Below are 17,147 nucleotides of genomic sequence, written 5' to 3' on the forward strand. Positions count from 1 at the left end.
CCCCAAGGACCTAAGAGTTAGGGGTATTGATTGTATCAAGACGGGCATTCGTATGGGAGATATTGGACATAAATTGGCACAATGCGAGGCGAGGTGGATTTGGACTCACAACACCCTGAGCCCCCATGGTCTAAATGAATTTCTCAGTTTTGCATAGTTTCTTTGACCCATGGTTTCCTCAGCGGTTCCAATTTTAATTGTTACATTCATGTGTTTTTAATTTTATTTTTTAAGTCTTATATTTGTATCTCTTATATCCAGATAGATGGGCTGTGAAAAAATCTTTGGATTCCTTCTCTGTCTTGAAAGATGGAGGGGATATTGGAATACGACCCTTGGAACATATGCAACAATGAACTATTCCCACCGAAATTCTTTAATTATTATTGGGCGGAATGATACGTGTAATATCGACTTGTACACATCGAATATATGATATGTTGTTGGGATATTGGCTATTATGTCGGTATCACAGCATAACAATATCTGTGATTATAATATTAGTGCTTAGATGTCAATATGTACAGTACATACATGTATTAGACTGAATAATGTGGTTTTTTAATGTATCTAATATGTATTTTAATTGTTGTTGTTCTATCAATTCATTTTTTCATTTTTGGTATGGGAATAAAATAATTCATTTATTAATTTCACTTTTCACTTATGCACTTACATTCTATACATATATAACTATTTTATTTTTACACATTTTATTCATTCAAACACATATACGTATACTTTTTTCACACAATATTTGTTTGTTTTTGTTTGTTTTTTTTCTCTCTCCCTTTTTCTTTTTCCTCTTTTTTTTGTTTCCTTTTTCTCTCTTTTCCTTTTTCTTTTTCTTTTCTACATTTCTTCTTTTTCTTTGTTCACTTTTTACACAACATACATATTATTTTGGGTAACAAGCATTCATGCTTCAAATCTACATTTACTATGTAGATAAATATTTTTGTGCACATCACACTTCTTAATGTTTTTTTAAACATATATTTTTGTATTTTTTATTTTCATTTTATTCATTATTTATTTATTAGCATTTTTTATTTATTTTTCGTGCTTCTCATTTTATTTTATTTTTTATTTTTATTATTATTATTATTATCTTTATTTCACATGCATATTTATTCTTTATATAATTGTACTCACATCAAGTTCATATTCAATAATAATTTTTAGCACTTCTTACTTCTATTCACATTTGGCGTTATTTGTTCCAGCGTTTTTCACTCCATATTTGATTATTGAATTTTTCACCTATTATGCATTTCGCTTTCAATTCACACGTTTTTGTCAACAATTACACATAATATGGTAACAATAAAGTGTGTATATATATATTTTTTAATTTTTTTCACTTTTTTCATGTGTTTATGGTATTCATAAACGATTAATAATAATGATTGTATGTGTAGTTCCATGAGTCAACATTTATGACTTCTTCAATTGTATTGGATTAGATGTATTTTTTTATTTTTTACTCACCTGTCTATTTTACATAAATCGATGTCTCATCTGCGTTCCACCCTTGATCTGTCGTTTTCCTGTCCTTTCAGACGTTGTATGGATCCAGTGGAGGGCGGAGTATATATAGTTAATACATTGTGTATTTGATCAGCCCAGCGCTTACGTCGGGGGGGGGAGTGTCTCGGGCGTCTTTCGTCTCCGTGTCTATGTTTGGAGGGGCGGAGCATGGTTGCCTAGTGCACCACTGCTCCGACCTCTCTGATGACGCGGGACCGGAAGTGCGTCACGGGTCTACTCTGTACCCCACGCATGTCGCTCTTTAGTGACTGATCTTTTGATTAATTATTCCTCCTTATGTGCCCTCGCTCTTGCATTGGATCACCGCCCTTTAAATATCCTGTTCCGCTGGAGAGACACCACCCCCGGACGAAGGCATTCCTGCCGAAACGCGCGTCGGGTTCGGTGTCTCTGCAGGTAGCAGGAGCAACTACACATGGGTAAGCTGATATATGGCCATACATTTTGGCCTTAGCTTGTATTATCGCATTTATATACAATCATTCCCGGTAGCTATATGGCAATACTATCATTTCAGGTGAACACATTTATTAAACATATATAATATTGCCCTAGTTTTTATATTATATGTCATTATGTCTCCCCATATGTTGCTTCAACCTGCAGGACACATTTTGCATTGCATGGTTCTAATTTTTATTGATATATTCTGTGTATTTATGTGCAATAAAGTTGTTTCATGTTTCTAATATACTGTGTGTTAATTGACCTCTCTCTATAGGACAGACTTATGATTTCATAGGTCAATGCACCAAGTTCATTACTTGGTTTTTCATTTAAACCAATTGTTTCTGGTTACCAGTTTTTCAATTGGTTTGTCCCTGAATGTACAAATAGGCCATTTATTGGTGTATTGAAAGAATGTGTGAAGTTTTATACGGATTCTAAGTGGAAGAGTATTAATAAAAGGCTTCCACAAGATGAAAACTTGTTTGACTGTTTGTTCGTTATGTAAGGCTGCTTCTATCCAATCCAAAGACAATTTTGTGAGAAAGAGACACAATGAGGGTGGATTTGGGGATATCCAACCCTACAGGATAGATTTAAGATGGGCAGCAGAAACATAACACCGGAGTTTGTATTCTACGTTTGTTCGTTGAACTTGTGAAGATCTGGAGAACTTCTCAGAGACAGCCAAATCAAGCTTTAAATGTCATGATGTGGTCAATTAGTAAATTGCTTCACCCCACGCCAAATGGCCTGCAAAGATGTACATGCTTAAAAGCAATGGAATAAGTCAGCCTCTGATTATGCACACTTGGGGCACGTGTGGTCTATTTGGTAATTACAAGAAGTAGAAATGTCCGCCCTATCTGTAATTTTCAGGACATATCACAGTAACATAGAAGAAGGTATTCATTTTGTTGTTTTATAAGTGATATTATTCAGGTCTTTGGGGGACAGATTAGGGAAATCTGAAACTCCACTGTGAGTCGGTAAATAATCTTTGTTGGAGCACAGGAAATTACAAAAAAAGGAAATTTTACATACAGGATGTGCTTTTGCTCGTGTATAGACTGTAAGGTCTTGAGATGAGGAATTAGGATACATACACACAACAGACCTTGCAGGCGTATTAAACACCAAAATCCGCATTGGAATCTGCAAGACTTCCGCCTCTCATTGTTGTCAATTTGACAATCTGCGTCATGAAAAAAATGTCACTTATTGACGCAGTTTAATTTCCTATGTCGGGAAGCCACAGTCAGATTAGCCCTTTTGAATGAGACAATCCACATGCGGATCCGCGGCAGATGAAACTGCAAATTTGCAGCAGAAATCTGAGGGTCAGACACAGATTTCTGCCACAGATACTTAGCCAAATATGTGAAAGATTTTCCAGAAAACTATTCTCGCTACATTCACAGATTTTGGAGCTCCGTACATGGAGAACCCTTTGTAATAAAAATTGCATAATAAGCTTTTTTGCCACATATAAAAACTTTCTATATTCTTGGAGGTACACTTTCACATTTTCCAAACTACCATCGTATCTTGCTTCTGGGATTGTCTGCAAAGAACTGGGCTGTTAAGACCCCCAGGTGTTTAAGGCCCCTGAGCAGTCACCCCTTTTATTTTTCCTATAATCCAGCCTGCTAATAATGCCTATTTTTTTTAAGTGTTTATCTACAGGAAAACTGTTAGCCAATTTTTTATCCTTCCTGACTCTAATCAGAATAAATTTCTTGATCAATCCTGCATTTCACATTTTTTGAGCATCCATAGCAACTTGTCAATACACCCAAGCAAACTAATACAAACATAAGACATGATATAACTAATATCATGTCTTTTCAGAAAGACATCTACACTATTTTTAAATTAATTTGATTATTCAATCATCAGAGCACCCTGTGGCTGAGAGATCCAATATCACCGTTCTAGGGTGCATTTAGATGAGTAGTTTTGTCACTTTCTTTGCAAACAGATATATATATATATATATATACGATCAAGCACTCAGCCTTACAATATCCATTGACAAACATTGGTAGTATATGGGTCGTGAATTAAACTTCTTGATCTGAAAATTCTATTCAATTTCTGATCTGCTAGATCTGCACCGGTCAACTGTAAGTGGTGTTATTGTGAAGTGGAAGCGTCTAGGAGTTTCATCAATTCAGCCACAAAGCGGTAGACATCATAAGCTCACAGTGAAGGTTAATTTTAATACTACAGAATACAAAGACATTTTAGGCAATTGTATGCTTCCAAGTATGTGGCAACACTTTTGGGAAGGACCTTTCCTGTTCTAACATGACTGTGCCCCTGTACATAAAGCGAGGATAATAAAGACATGGTTTAATGAGTTTGGTGTGGAAAACCTTGATTGGCCTACACAAAGCCCTGTCCCCAACCCCATTGAAGTCCTTTAGGAAAAATTGGGATGGCCATTGTGAGCAAGATCTTCTTGTTTTACATCAGTGTTTGACCTCACAAATGCTCTTTTGGCTAAATGGACACAAATTCCCACAGACGCACTGCAAAATCTTGTGGAAAGCCTTTACATAAAAGTGAAGACTGTTATAGCTGAAAAAGGGGGACCAACTCCTTATTTACACCCATGATTTTGGATCGGGATGTTCAGCAAACACATACTGGTGTGATCGTCAGGTGTCCACATACTTTTAGTTATATAATGTAAGTAGCAGGGAACACTTTTATTTGAAGTTTTCTATTTTTTCAATATTATTTATTGAAGGTCTAATAGGATATTATTATGTCATATATTGTATTATTCATGCATTCATGAGGTGTTTTGGACAGTATTATATGTGCATTGTATGGCACTATTATTTGAGCAATTGTGGCAGTATTATGTTGGCACTGTATAGTACTATTATTTGTAAAAAATATTATGGATCATATTATTTAGTCATTTTATGTCAGTATTATTTGGGCACCACGTGGCACTATCATTTCAGAGCTGTATGGGGGTGTGTCCAAACTATTTTTAGGGGGTAAAGCAGGCTAATACCTAAATATTTTTTTGAGCTGTGAAATTCTTTGGTCTTGTGCATGCTGCAGGTATATTAAGATTCTAGCGACACCCCACTTTGGTTTACTATTACCATTACATTTTAATATTGCTATTCATTTTTCACCCATTACCATCACACTTTTGATTCTTCAATCTGCTCTAAGAGTATTTATTTAAAACCAGCAGATGTCACTGTTGCATTTTTCTTTCTATGGATAGCAATTCCATGTTGACTTCAGCATCATGAACCAGTTTTACTTTAGGTTCTAAAAAATTTTAACATAGGAAAAACATAATACGTGAAATCAACATATTAAATAGACCAATATAAACTATAAATGTTATTTTAAGCTATAATAAATGTAATATACTACTAGATTTTATTTTTCATTTTGATAAAAAAAATATATATATGAATATGTGTATTAAGTATCATGTATACATTCTTATGGTTCTTTTAAATATTCATATCTAGGCCCAGAACTTAACATTTAAGAGGTTAATTACAAAGAGACTGCTATAAGTGGATAACTGATTATATCAAAGATTAATTGGGCTTTAAGGATTCATTTTTCACAGTGGTAATGTTCTAATATCTATCTTGGTATCATCACTGAAAGTCAATTCTTTAGGCTAATGGTCTTGAACCTTCTGTGTCTTAGGGGAAATTTTCAGAAGAGTCACTGAATATATTTTCACTGTATTGATTAAACATCAGCAATCAAAAGACATAGACAATTTAGCATTTTAACCATTTTTAAAATAAAATCAAGTTCATATGTCAATGGTTAGTCACTATTTGGCAATGATAATCACACATTCATATACAATTCAATTATTTTTGTCTCTAATGTGCCATGCATGTTTAATGGACAGACACCAAGTTAAAACATTGATATTTTTGTTGTGTACAGTTCAATGTCAGCGTGATTCAAGAAACTGACTTCCATAAGGACTAGAGAGATCAAGTCTGAACATATAACAATCTATCTTTCTCTTCTTATCAATAGCACATTACTTGGTTTTAGCATGTATTATAGTTACTCTAGAACATGTAAGATATATTTAAGAAGTATATTCAAGGTTGTTTCTATATACAGTACTATATTTATTGCAGCTCTTAACAAAATAAAGTACATAAAAAAATACAATAGATTACGGGGTGGCACAGAAGACAATCAAGACCCTATGTGTGGTTGTATAGAGCAGTATTTGTAGCGGTAATGAAAAACAACAATTGACAGGGCCAAATTTATCTATAGGTACAGTAGGCCCTTGCCTAATGACGGCCTTGGAAGAAGGTTGCCTGCTGAATGAAAACATATGCATATGAATATACAGTACTGAACAATGTTTATTCATATATAAACTATGATTGATATTCATATGTAAAATATGTATATTCATATGTTAATTAGGCATTCACACTGTTGTGGGGGTGCAAATAGAAGGCTACTGAGGGTTCTAGATGTTATGATAAGAGCATCAGTGTTCTGCTTTTTTAGTAAGAACAACAAACATTTTAAAGCTTAAAGGTGTAGCGTCTACGGCCGCGGACCGCCGTTCATACCCACCCCTTGGCGGCCGCGGCCATGGATCTGTGAGTGCTGGCCATCATCTCCTTCCTAGGAGACACCAGCACTCACTTCTGCTCTTCTCGGCTGTGTCCTGTAGGGTGCGTGCGCACTTGCCCGGCCTTAAAGGGCCAGCACGCGCACATGAATTATATCACAAATTAGCCCTAATCCCTCTGGACTATAAAAGGTGCCCTGCCCTTTCACTCCCTGCCTGAGTGTTGTTCATATTCCTCTGTTAGTCTTGCAAATGGTCCATTAGTGTTATCCTGTTCCTTTCGTTCCCGTGTCCTGGTACCTGTATCCTGTATCCCGTGTTGTAGTTGTTCCTGTGCACGTGATAGTATGATAGCCGAGTTCTGCCAACGGCCACGTCTGTTGTGTTACACCACGTCTGGTGTCATCTGTCTCGTCTGCATCACCTGCTGGCAAGATCCCATCTGTGCCTGCCATTGCTACTGTCTGAACTATCACAGGTACCCTTGTGCTTGGACTATATTTATATATATATATTGACTTGGTACACTGTAGTTTGGCCAGCTGCCATCCCGCTACGGCCATAGATCATGACAAAAGGGTTATTCCGATCGAAGACATTTATGGCATATCCAGGGTATAAGCCAGAAATGGACAATAGATGCAGGTCTCAGTTCTGGGACCCCCACCTATGTATCTCCACGGAGTTGATCCGAATGCCGTCTCGCCTAGTGGTAACATGTAGCCTACTTAATTGCCAAAATTTAAGGTGCATGACAATCTAGTTGTGGAAAATTGCTGCAAAGTACGTATGCTTTCAATAATAGAATATAAATATATTTTTTTTAGCAATTAACAAAATGCAAAGTGAATGAACAGAAGAGAAATCTAAATCAAATCAATATTTGGTCTGACCAGCCTTTGCCTTCAAAACAGCATAAATTCTTCTAGGTACACTTGCACACAGTTTTTAAAGGAACTCGGCAGGGACCTTGTTCCAAACATCGTGGGGAGATAACCACAGATCTTCTTCTGTAGATGTAAGCTTCCAAAAACAATTCTGTCTCTTCATGTAATCCCAGACAGACACGATGCTGTTGAGATCAGGACGCTGTGGGGGCAATATCATCACTTCCTGGCCTCCTTGTTCTTTTTTACACTGAAAATAGTTCTTATTGACATTGGCTGCATGTTTGAGGTCATTGTCCTGCTGCAGAATAAATTTTGAGCCAATCAGACACCTACGTGATGGTATTGCATGCAGGATAAGTATCTGCCTGTATATCTCAGCATTAAGGCCACCAGTAATTCTGACCAAATCCCCACCTCCATCTGCTGAAATGCATCCTAAAACTTCCACTGAACCTCCACCATGCTTCACTGTTGCCTGCAGACACTCATTATAGCAGCGCTCCCCAGCCCTTTGGCGAACAAACTGCTATTTGTTATAGCCATAAATTAAAAATTTTGACTCATCAGTCCAGAGCACCTGCTGCCATTTTTCCGCACCTCAGTTCCTATTTTTTCATACATAGTTGAGTTGCTTGGCCTTGTTTCCACATTTTCCATGAAGACCACTTCCGGCCAGACTTCTCTGAACTGTATATGGGTGTTCCTGGGTCCCACTGGTTTCTGCCAGTTCTGAGCTGATGGACTGCTGGACATCTTCCAATTTCAATTCGAAGTAAGCATGATGTGTCTTTAAACTGCTGCACTAAGTTTCTTTGGCCGACCACTACATCTACGGTCCTCAACATTGGCCGTTTTTTGTTCTTTTTGTGTTTCTTCAAAAGAGCTTGAATAGCACATCTTGAAACCACTGTCTGTTTTGAAATATTTGCCTGGGAGAGACCTTGCTAATAAAGTATAACTACCTTGTGTCTTGTTGCTATGCTCAGTTTTGCCATAGTGGACCTGTGACATGAAACAGTTTTCCACAACCTCACCATTGTAGCAGAGTTTGTCTGTTCCTCGCCCAGTTTTAAGCCTCCTACACAGCTGTTTCTGTTACAGGTAATGACTGTGTTTCAACCTATATATGAAAATGATGATCATTATCACCTGTTTGTATAATTGGTTAATCATATACCTATAAACCTCCAAAATACACGAATTTGTGCAAGTGTACCTAGAAGAATTGATGGTGTTTTAAAAGTAAAGGGTGGCCACACCAAATATTGATTTGATTTAGATTTATGTTCATTTGCTTTACATTTTGTTAATGGCTAAAAAAAATATTAACACTTCTATTTTTGAAAGCATTTTTATTTGCAGCATTTTTCTGCAATTGCCTAACAGTTTTACACAGTACTGTATATATTATATATATATATATATATATATATATATATATAATATGTATGCATTATGTATGTATGCATGTGATCCTGATGGTGGTCCACTTATTCATTAAAGCACTGTCACGTTGAGTTTGTGGACTCACTGGGCCGTACCGCCTTGGCGGTATGGCAGCTGGCCAACAGGGTGCAGGTCACAGTTCACAGTTCGTATAAGGTACCTGTGGCAGCTAGGACAGTAGCAAGGCAGGCTCGGCTGGGACTAGGCAGCAGGTAGACGTCAGGCATAGAGCAGCAGGACAGACGCAGGTACTGCACAGCGCGGCTACAGCACAACACGGCTCTGGAACAATATAGCACGGGATACAGGATAAAGGAACAGGAACACTGGAACTGGAAAACACAAGGAGATCATTTGCAAGAAAAACTAGGATACGACAAACAACGCTCAGGCATGGAAGCATGGGGCTGGGACCTTCTTATAGCCCAGGGTACTCTGGGAGCAATCAGCTAAATTTCCCACATGCATGCGCTTTGGCTTCTCAAGTCTGGGCTGAGCTCGCGAGCGCACCCTGGTGGTCACTGCGGAACAGAACGGCCGCATGTGCAGACATCTCTGGAGAGAAGGGCGTTGACTGGATGGAGGGAGTTTGTGGCCAGCGACCACGGACGTTCCAAGCACATCTTAATATAATGTTAACCCTGAACATTTTCTTAGTTGTTTTTGCTATGTAGTATGGAATATTTTGTTATTTAACCCCTTAATGACCAAGCTTGTTTGGACCTTAATGACCAAGCCAGATTTGTCAAATCTGGCTTGTCTGACTTTATCAGAGAATAACTGCAATAGTTTTGCATAGCCAAGTAATTCTGACATTGTTTTTTCGTCACATGCTGTACTTTATTTTAGTGGTAAAAGTAGATTGGTATGATTTGCGTAAATTCTTTAAAAAATACAAACAGTGATGACATTTTGGAAAATTGTACATTTTTCCCTATTTTGAACTGCAATATGTCACATATGTAAATACAAACTGTACAATTTTTTTTACCAAATATATATTTCCATCTCTTTACTATATTTTGGCAGCACTTTTAAAAAAACAAATATTTTTGAGCAATTTAGAAGACTTACAAATGTAATAATAATTTTATAAATTTTGAAGTACATTTTGTTTTCCTGCACCAAGTCACGTTTTCAGAGGCTCATAGGTGTCAGAATGATGGAAACCCCCAGAGTGGCGGGCTGAAGGTTATTTTACTGTGAGTGGGGGGCTGATAGTCTTCAAGTGGTATCCACCTCTGAGCTCCAATTGAAATTAATAAGAGGCAGAAAATACCTGCGGCGCCCATTTGGAGTTCTTTTTTGCCTGCATCTTTTGCATTAGCTTCAATGGCTAAAAAAAAACACAAAAAAAAAAAAAAAAAAGAGGTCAACAATTTTTGGGGTGCCCTGAGCAAATCTTATTCTTCCAGTGGTACCTCAAGTCCGAAAAGGTTGGGAAACTCTTTACAAGGCTACAGGATCACGCTGGTCTATGCAAGGATCCCGTCATGTAGCAGCTCAGGAACTAGGTGAGTAGAATTTTTTTTGTTTGGAGGCACTATCTACAAGAGGGAGGTGGGGGGCTGTATGGCACTGTCTGCATGGGGGAGATGGGGGGATTATGGCACTGTCTACAGGCAGGCTGTATGGTACAATCTACATGAGGGGGGGCATTATACTGTGTGGGGGTCACTAAGCGGACCTTATACTGTTTAGGGGTACTACAGCGGCATAATACTGTGTGGGCACAATTAGAGGACAAAATACTGTGTCCTTGAAGGGGTTATAATACATTATATTATTAAATATTATTATTATAATGTATGGGGGCACTAAAGGGGCATTATACTGTGTAGGGGCACTATATAGGGCATTATACTGTGGGGGACATTATACTTTTTTTATGGCAAATTGTTTTTATGATGGGGTGGGGCGCCGAAAGATCATTTTGCATGGTTGGCCATCTATCCTAAGGCCGGCCCTGTATCCAACTATGTGGCAAACTCGAGTTTGTTCACAAGATAGAACACCTGTAGGGCTGTCATGACCAGCTTTTTTTTTTTTAGTGACTGGTTGTACAACGTCTCTTTAGCTCCATCTATATATGAGGGACGAACGTGCCAAGTGATGCGGTATACCATAACAGGCCCCTGCCTGGCAAGGTAGGATTCACTATGTGCACAAAACAACCAATTGGTTAAAGTATATATAAAGGGGCAGTGTCCAAAATCATCTATAGGAACAGTAAAGCATCACTAATCCCCAAAATGATGTCAGTATTTCCAGAAGAATTGTCGGGTGTACTACGTCCAGTAAGAACCCGAACAAAACTGTAACAAAGCCCATGGTGTAGTGATAAGGAACAGCTCGATTATTACAGATCCTCAATTTATTCTTGTAATCATTGCTAAAATGCATGACTTCCACTAATTCAGGGGTGGCATAGGCCGCACGTGTTATATTTATCTACTAATAAATGCAATGCCAACCTTTATTTATTTTATTTCAAGAACACTTTTGTGGGTCCATGTTCTGAATAGACAGATATGTGCTCCTGCACAATAAACTGTCTTCATTTGTGAGTGATCATGTCCAGGATTTAATTGTCCAGGAATTGTATAAAAAAATCATAAGGGGTAAAATTAGTTTTACAGTCTGAAATAAATACACTTTACTACCTCCCCATGAGAATCCCTCCCTCCCTTGAAAAGAACAGAAACGAAACAAAAAATATGAATAAATGAAATTGACTCCCTAAAATGAATCCCCCACCCCACCCTTTTTGGTGTTCCCTAAATGTAACATACAATTAATAATTAGAAACGGTGTGATATGTCTCAAAACAGGGGAAGTCGCACAGGCCTGGATTTGAAGGGCACATGGGGCAGTAAAACCGGGTATCCCTCCTCCTTCCATGTTTGCTGCACACCTGGCATCTCCTTTGGGGATATGAAGGAAGTGGCGCTCAGTGAGCCTTTGGATATCCTCTGGCTTAAACGTGCGAGGGAGTCAAACAGGAGGTGCTCTATAATTTTCTCCTGATATTGGAGGAAACTGAGCGTTTCCTGGGTCTTATAGAGCACATAACTATTATAAGTAGTCATATATACCAGGCCCTAGTTTTGTGTTTGACCAGGTAGGGTTGTAGGACCTGGTCAGATAGATCGACTCCCCCCCAAGAACTTATTGTAGTCCATTACGCAGACCGGTTTCCTCTTATCAGAGGAAGCGCCCCTCTCTCTCACTGGCACTGTGGTGTCCTCATGCACGGTGGTCAGCATGCACACCTCCTTTTTGTCACTCCACTTGACAGCAAGCAAATGGTCACTGGCAAATGAGATTGACGCACCCCTTTCTAATCGCCTGAACATCAGTTGTTGAGGGAAGCCGGTGAAATTTTTATGCACCGTCCCACAGGCCCCTGTATTGGCAGCATGTAGGGACATATACAGGGGGACACTGGTGTAGTTACTGTCGGTGTACACATGGTACCCTTTCTGTAGGAATGGCATCATGCGTTTCCAGACGATTTTCCCACTAATGACAGTATTCTCTGGGCATCCTGGGGTATAAAGGTCGCGGTCCCTGCCCTCATAAATGAAAAAGCCACAGGTGTAGCCCGTTGTGCTCTTGCACATTGTATCGGGCTCTTTTGGAGGGGATGTATTGGTGAAACGATAGACAGCCCTGGAAGGACATAAGGGACTCGTCTACTGCTAGTTTTTGGCCTGGGGTGTATACGTTTTAGGGTATGTTCACACTCAGTGGTTTCAGACGTAATTCGGGCCGTTTACGCCTCGAATTACGCCTGAAAAAACAACACCATTACGCCTCTAAACATCTGCCCACTGCTTGCAATGGGATTTATGGTGTTCTGTTCCCACAAGGCGAAATTTTAAAAAGTGCAGGTCATTTCTTGGGACGTTTTTGGAGACATTTTTCATTGACTCCATTGAAAAACAGCTCCAAAAACGGCCGTAAAATACGCAGCGAAAGAGGCGAATTGCTACAAAAAAATCTGAAAATCAGGAGCTGTTTTCGCTTGTAAACAGCTCCGTAATTTCAGACGTTTTTTGCTAAGCGTGTGAACATACACTAAAAGTGTCTCAGATAGGAGGGAGATAAGTCTCAATTTGTTGAGGCAATCATTGCCTGGGTCACTTCTTGGGGGGATTTGTGAATTGTCTGAGAAATGCATGAAATGCATTATAGTCTCATAGCACGTTCGGGCCATGACAGCAGCAAAAACAGGGGTGCTGTGGATAGCGTTGGTAGCCCAGTAGGAGCGGATAGAAGGTATTTTTTGCTATCCCCATGTTTAGGGTTATTTGACAAAAAAAAATTAATCTCAGAGATGGTTGTGGGAATCCATCCTCTGGCATAGTAAGACCTTGGATTTTGGGTCACAAATTGCCTGCCATATATATTTGTGTGCTGAACAATTAGTTCCAGAACCTGATCGCCTATAAGCAAATAAAAAAAAATTTAGGGGGTAAAATTTGCTATGTAATATAGTTCAGTCTATGGAAGATGTTCGTGAATTGCAAGCGGATTTAAACAAACTAAGTGTTTGGGCATCCAGTTGGCAAATGAAGTTAATGTAGATAAATGTAAAGTTATGCACCTGGGTACGAACAACCTGCATGCATCATATGTTCTAGGGGGAGCTACACTAGGGTAGTCACTTGTTGAGAAGTGTACTTGGGTGTACTTGTAAATCATAAATTCAATAACAGCATGCAGTGTCAATCAGCTGCTTCAAAGGCCAGCAGGATATTGTCGTGCATTAAAAGAGGCATGGACTCGTGGGACAGGGATGTAATATTGCCACTTTACAAAGCATTAGTGAGGCCTCATCTAGAATATGCAGTTCAGTTCTGGGCTCCAGTTCATAGAAAGGATGCCCTGGAGTTATAAAAAATACAAAGAAGAGCAACGAAGCTAATAAGGGGCATGGAGAATCTAAGTTATGAGGAAAGATTAAAAGAATTAAACCTATTTAGCCTTGAAAAAAGACGACTAAGGGGGGATATGATTAATTTATATAAATATATTAATGGCACATACAAAAAATATGGTGAAATCCTGTTCCATGTAAAACCCCCTCAAAAAACAAGGGGGCACTCCTGCCGTCTGGAAAAACAAAGGTTCAACCTGCAGAGGCGACAGGCCTTCTTTACTGCGAGAACTGTGAATCTATGGAATAGTCTATCGCAGGAGCTGGTCACAGCAGGGACAGTAGATGGCTTTAAAAAAGGCTTAGATAATTTCCTAGAACAAAAAAGTATTAGCTCCTATGTGTAGAAATTTTTCCCTTCCCTTTTCTCGTCCCTTGGTTGAACTTGATGGACATGTGTCTTTTTTCAGCCGTACTAACTATGTAACTATGTAACTGCCCCCACACAGTGTAATGCCCCTATAGTGCCTCCCCACACAGTATAATGCCCCTATAGCACCTCCCCACACAGTATAATGCTCCTAAAGCTGCCCCCACACAGTATAATGCCCCCATAGCTGCCCCCACAAAGTATAATGACTCTTAGTGCCCCCACACAGTATAATGCCCCTATAGCTGCCCTCACACAGTATAATGCCTCTATAGCTGCCCCACACAGTATAATGCCCCTATAGTGCCCCCCACACAGCATCATTCCCCATATAGCTTCCCCCACACAGTATAATGCCCCATAGTGCCTCCCACACAGTATAATGCCCCCATAGCTGCCCCCACACAGTATAATGCCCCTACAGCTGCCCCACGCAGTATAATGCCCCATAGCTACCCCACACAGTATAATGCCCCCATAGCTGCCCCCATACAATTTGATGCCGCTATAGTGGCCCCCATACCCAGTATAATGCCTTCATAGTGCCTAATAAAGAAACAATCAAATAATTAATCACTTATCCCTGTTTCCACGATGAGTGGAGGAGACTGCTCCTCCTGTCTGTGCAGTATGTGACTCAAACAGCAGCAAACGTGACATCACTACCTAGCGCCTGTCTGCGCTGAGCCACTCACGACAGTCAGCTCCATGGTCCAGAATTGGATTCAAATCTATCTGCATCCAGAGTGATGGGCTCTGGTTCCCATCATCTCAGTGGGACTGGGGGCACCCTGCCCCCAGCTATCTATGCCTCTGTAGGATACCTACATTTTTTTGTGAAATTTGGCCATGATATGAATCAATACTTGGGTTGTATACAAGAAAGTATTATGTTGAATGGTAATTATATTGTTATTAATATGTTTCTTCATATCTTGTCATTAATAATATAGCGGCTCATTATAGTGTGTTTTCCAAGTGCAAGCACAATCAAACCAATTAACAAAACTAGGGTTGAAAAGGGGCCATAGTGATGTAACTAGGATACACACGAAAGGGTAAAAAAGCAAGTGATTCAGTAGCTGGGTGGCTTCATCTTGAGAGAGGGTCATCCATTTGGGACAGCCCCATTACTGATTTATTACACACTTTAAAGAATTTATACATAATAATAACGGATTCACTTAATCCCTTCCCTCTTTCGCCACTTTTGACGTTCCTGACAGAGCCTCATTTTTCAAATCTGACATGTTTCACTTTATGTGGTAATAACTTCGGAATGCTTTCACCTATCCAAGCGATTCTGAGATTCTTTTCTTGTGACACATTGGACTTTAAGTTACTGGCAAAATTTGCTCGATATGTTCAGTATTTAATTGTGAAAAACACTAAAATTTAGGGAAAAATTGCAAAAATTAGCATTATTCTCAATTTAAATGTATTTGCTTGTAAGACAGGCAGTTAGAGCACACAAAATTGTTCCTAATTAACATCCCCCATATGTCTACTTTAGATTGGCATCGTTTTTGAACATCCTTTTATTTTTCTAGGACGTTACAAGGCTTTGAACTTTAGCAGCAATTTTTCACATTTTCAAGAAAATTTCAAAAGGCTATTTTTACAGGCGCCAGTTCAGTTGTGAAGTGGCTTTGAGGGCCTTATATTTTAGAAACCCCCAAAAAGTCACCCCATTTTAAAAACAGTTTTTTTACAGAAATTATTGGAAGTAGGCCGTGAAAATTAAAATCTAAATTTTTTCAAAGAAAATGTAGGTTTAGCGATTTTTTTTCTCATTTCCACAAGGACTAAAGGAGAAAAAGCACCGCAAAATTTGTAAAGCAATTTCTCCCGAGTAAAACAATACCCCACATGTGGTAATAAATGGTTTGGACACACGACAGGGCTTAGAAGTGAAAGTGTAAAGGATCTGCCAGGTACTACGTCTGTGTATACTCCCGGGATTAATCAGTCGACACCTGAGGCCAGACCTCTTAGACTGACACCGGCTCCCACCAACCAGGGTGGCAGGCTCAGGAGTGGAAGAGCCTATCGCGGCCTGGTCAGTCGGAGTTAGCTCCGCCCCCTGTTCATTTATACCTGCCGTGTTCTCTTCCTCAGTGCTTGTTATTCTTCTTGGATTCCTGGCCCCACTGCTGCCTTGCTCCAGCCTGCTTCTGCTGTGCTTCTGCCTTGCTTCAGTTCCGCTTATCCTGCTTCGCTTTGCCCCTGGCTTGCTTCCTGCTCCGTGCTCTCGTTGGTATACTCCACTACATCCTGATCCTGACTGACTCATTCACCGCTCCGTTTCCTCGCGGCGTTCCGTGGGCTACTGCCCCTTCCCTTGCGTGTTCCCTGTTTGTTCTCCCTTGCACTTAGACAGCGTAGGGACCGCCGCCAAGTTGTACCCCGTCGCCTAGGGCGGGTCGTTGCAAGTAGGCAGGGACAGGGCGGTGGGTAGATTAGGGCTCACTTGTTCCCTTCACCTCCTTCCTGCCATTACATAATAACAAGCCCATACCTAGTCTACCATTTCTCCTACGCTGACGCTATCATGGACCCCCTTGAGACCCTGACCCAGCAGATGCAGGGCCTCTCCCTACAGGTCCAGGCCCTGGCTCAGAGGGTCAACCAGGGTGACGCTGCCTTAGTAGTACCCCTCACCTCACCTCTAGAACCCGACCTCAAGTTACCTGACCGGTTCTCAGGGGACCGTAAGACTTTTCTCTCCTTCCGGGAGAGTTGCAGACTTTATTTCCGCCTAAAACCTCACTCCTCAGGTTCCGAGAACCAGCGGGTGGGTATCATTATATCCCGACTCCAGGAAGGGCCCCAAGAGTGGGCCTTCTCCTTGGCTCCTGACGCCCCTGAACTTTCCTCCGTTGATCGTTTTTTCTC

This window comes from Rhinoderma darwinii, chromosome 2 (genome assembly GCF_050947455.1).
Source record: "Rhinoderma darwinii isolate aRhiDar2 chromosome 2, aRhiDar2.hap1, whole genome shotgun sequence".
NCBI classification, from domain to species: Eukaryota; Metazoa; Chordata; class Amphibia; order Anura; family Rhinodermatidae; genus Rhinoderma; species Rhinoderma darwinii.